We start from the raw sequence: 4,211 nt of genomic DNA, 5'->3' as shown, positions 1-4,211 counted from the left end.
ATGGAAGGAACTTCTTGATCTAAGTCATTGACTCTAACTAAGTGGTACAAATACCCGTTAGCTGTCATCTTGTTGGCCTCTAAGTGTGAAACGATTTGACCGACTGGACATGAACCATGCCCTTCCATTTCCGCTCTAACTCATTTGGAAAATGAAACCTCACTACCCTCTTTCGACAATCTATTGTGGCGTAAGACTGATGAAGCCAGTCCATACCAAGATTATATCAAAATCAAGCATGGCTAATTCTAAAAGATCAGCATGAATTACTCTATCAAGGATTTGAATTGGGCTATTTTTATACACTCTTTCTTATTTAATTCCATATCCTATGGGGGTACTTACTAGAATAGGATCATGCAGGATGTCAGGAAGCACATCAAATCTACTAGCTATCAAAGGAGTAACAAATAATAGATTGGATCCTGGATTTAACAATACATACACTGATAAAGTAAATACATTCAACGTACCCGTGACAATATCAACTGACGTCTCTTTATCTTCTCTACCTTTCAATACATAAAATCGATTCCTCTTAGGAGGTTCGGCTGCAGCATTAGCATTCGGCCGAGGCTACGCATCTACCTTGGCCTTATCCATCATCTGAGGATAATCTCGAACCATGTGTCCAGTCTAGCCACACCTGAACCAGGTGTTAGTACCTAATTAAACACTCACCTCCATGGGGACGTCCACATTTACCACAAAGCTTGCTTTTTCGATGGACGCTCCGATCATTTCCCTTTCTGGGGCAAGATTCGTTCACTTTGGCATTCGCATTTCTTGAAGATGCAGAATTACCTGAATGTCTCTTGAACTTAGGTCTGTTCTGGTCTCCAAATGAGCCCCTGCCCAAGATAGGACCATCCTAATTCGCAATCCTAGGCTTCTTGCTTTCATGAACTCTCCTTTTACGGCGACTCTCCTCCACTTGCTGAGCATGAACCATCAACCTGCCCAGATCCATGCTATCATGCAACATGGATGCCCGACAATCTTCCACTAGATACTCCTACACGCCAGTCACAAACCTGCTTATTTCATCCCTGCTATTTGCCACTACATAAGAAGCATACTTTTAGCGTTCAACGAATCTCAATGAGTACTCCTTAACTGACATACCTCCCTGTCTCAGGTTGATGGACTCTTCAACCTTAGCTTCTCGTTGCTCTCTGGGAAAGAATCTCTCAAGAAAGGCAGTCTTGAGAACATCCCAAGTGATGGGAACATCTCCACGTGCTCGGCTATCAGCACACATCCGATACAAAATCTGTGCCACATCCTTGAGTTGATATGCAGTCAACTCAGCCTTTGCCTCCTCATCTACTCCCATGGCACAAGGGATCATGTGGACCTCATCCACGAGCTCCTGGGAATCCTCATGGGTCTTGGATCCGTAGTAAACTATAGGGTTCATTCTGGTGAAGTCCCTCAGCCTACTAGCCATGGTGCCATCATGAGGATTCTCTGGAAGTACCCTCTCTCGCATGTTTAGCCGTGATGGCTTGAGCCTGAGTAGTGATGGCATGTGCCATCTATAGCAAGGCATTCCCCACTTCTCCATCTGTCAACCCAACTGGATTGACAGGCACCTGATCAGCAACAACTATGGCTTGAGGAGGAACTTGATTTCCTCCAGCAGCTGTCTCACCTACCCTCGTGCCTGCATTTCTCCTCGTATTCATTATCTACACTTAGATAAAAGAAGAGAGTTATATCGTTAATGACACAATCATGTCACAATTCGACATAGAACGATAGAGAGTAGAAGAAGGGAAAATTTCCTAAACATTATGTAGTCTCTAATTCATGATAGTGGTGCACTTCACTACCATAAATTAGAAACTACTTAACGTGGTTGATATGAGCGTGGTGTCTTGGATATTTAACTTAATTCTCTGATACCAAGTTTGTCACGACCCAAATTCTGGAATTTTGAACCGCAACCGGTGTCGTTGACCTCTCAAAGGTCGCAGACAAGCCTTTTCTTGCATTCATAACATTCATACGGTTAATTTTAGCGGAAAATTTGAAACTTTTTATTTATAGTTGAAGTATACATAGACTTCATATAAACGCATATCTTTAAGGAATTTCATTGCTCATACATCAACCATCTAATTATAAGATCATGCAAGTTGAAAGAAATGGAATTTCATGTCATAAGTAATACTTGCCAAAATGGCATCATTACAAGCGTCTGAATAAAATAGGAAAAAAACACTAGTGGAACCTACCCCACTAGTTCAAACCTACTACTAAGCAAGAAATATAAAGCCAGGCATCCTTGAATGCATGAGGACTACCAAGTCCGAATGAAATCTCTCAGTCCGAACAGCTGCATTGATACCCTCAATGTCCACCTGAGCCTACACCTAAAATATTGTATGGAATTAGTACACACTTGTACTAAGTATGGGTACATGCAACAACACATAACGGTAATGCATGAACAAGAATGACTCTTCCTAAGCAACATACTTTCTTAGAAGGTCAAGTCTCTTAACTTTGACCATTTTGTAATAAGAAGGTCATACCATGAACATGTCAGACATCATACACACATAAATTCACATAATATACATTTCATGTTTCATATAGAACTCATTTCATATCCATGAGACCTTGGAATCATGGACGTAGCATTAAGACATCTCAAGTGAGGTCCCAACATATGGGATCTCAATCCGGGGGTCTTCTTTAGCAAACACAGAGCTTGCATCATTCGTTCATTTTTACTTCACATTATTTATTTCATTCATAGGCTGATGTAAACACCAGCTATATCTAGGATCATGAAGTGCAATGGCCAAGAATGACCTAGTGTCAATACTTGAGTCCGGTCTCACCTCCTGATTGTCTTGCACAAACACCTTCAGCATAATTCATTTCATTATATTTCTTACTTTGAGGAACTTCAACCTTAAACGACATAGATCATGTGAGCATCATGAAATCTGGTGTCTCCCCCACACTGAAAAGTGGTGGAGTCACTGGCCAAGTGAAACCAAAACATGCTAGCTTTATGGGTTCTAACCAAGCTAGTTCTCTATGTTGGGCACATAGTTCAAAGACTAGGAGATTTGAGGAGACCCATACCCACCTTGGTGGACAGTCTTATCTCATGAGATTTATGTGAACCTCCACCTTTCCCGAAGGAAGGCATTACCACTCATAGCTAGTCTATCGATGCTTAGTTTAAAGTTTCTTTTTACATTCAACTCATACATCATCGAATCTTGTTTCTTAGCATGAGGTATTCATAGCACATTAAATAATTTCTCATCTCTTCTTTACGTATTAAGTGTGAATTTCCCTTACACTGACATGTATAATGTGATTGAGACCTGTCTCTTAATGTTCAACACTCTATTAGGTGAGTACTTTTTGGTGACGTTTACTTAGGCTTGGTTGAGACTTGTTTCACCATTCATCTTAGCCTCTTATCATGTTGTCACTATTCTTGTTAGCATCATACTACAATATAATTACTCACCTCATTACGTGAATGTTCATTTATTAATCTTACCATTAACTCATGGTCTTGTCCATTTCGGGTTACTCATAATTGAATAAGTCACTACACCATTTTAGGTCTACGGCAACACTAAATCTTGACAACGATTATAAAGTGTTGCCTAAAATACTTTTGGGAACACTGATTTAGGAGATTCCAAGCTCCTCCTCAGAAGCTGCCTCATTGCAGCGATCAAGTGAATGGTCGGATCTGGAGGAGGAGTGGACGAACTAAACTTCTTACAGAAATTGAGATGACGATTAAGGCTTCTTCCGCATTAATCAACCTCTCACATCGCATCATCTCATCCTTCACTGCTTCCGCACACAGTCGGCATATCCATTTTCCTTGATACCGCTCGCGGATCGTCTCTATGTAAGCCAGAGTACATTCCTCCGTCAATCCACAACAATCGCATTTCGCGAAATCCACCTCGATCGTCGGTGCCGCTAGTTTTCCTCCCTCCGCAGTGAAGAGGTTGTTCCATCATATTCTCGTTGAATCATTCCCAGATTGAGTTGTTCCTTCATATTCTCATAGAAACTTCATCACATTGAAATGATTTTGTTTAAATAGGGTTTATTAGTTACTAACTCCTCTTGTTGATGCAGTTAGTGAAGGATGTGTCTTTCTGATGTAGGTATCAAGTTTACTTCATCAAGTAAAAGTGCACAAAGAGAAAGCTTTATCC

The 4,211-nt window shown here is 40.8% G+C and overlaps 1 pseudogene; it reads right to left on the bottom strand.

The window, feature by feature from the left end:
* Positions 1–1,538: 1,538 nt before the first annotated feature.
* LOC107006153 lies at positions 1,539–3,994 on the bottom strand (annotated as a pseudogene).
* Positions 3,995–4,211: the final 217 nt, after the last annotated feature.

Source organism: Solanum pennellii, chromosome 12 (assembly GCF_001406875.1).
Source record: "Solanum pennellii chromosome 12, SPENNV200".
NCBI lineage: Eukaryota > Viridiplantae > Streptophyta > Magnoliopsida > Solanales > Solanaceae > Solanum > Solanum pennellii.
Note: the sequence above shows the minus strand (reverse complement) of the source record. Positions and strands in the feature narration are given on the sequence as shown.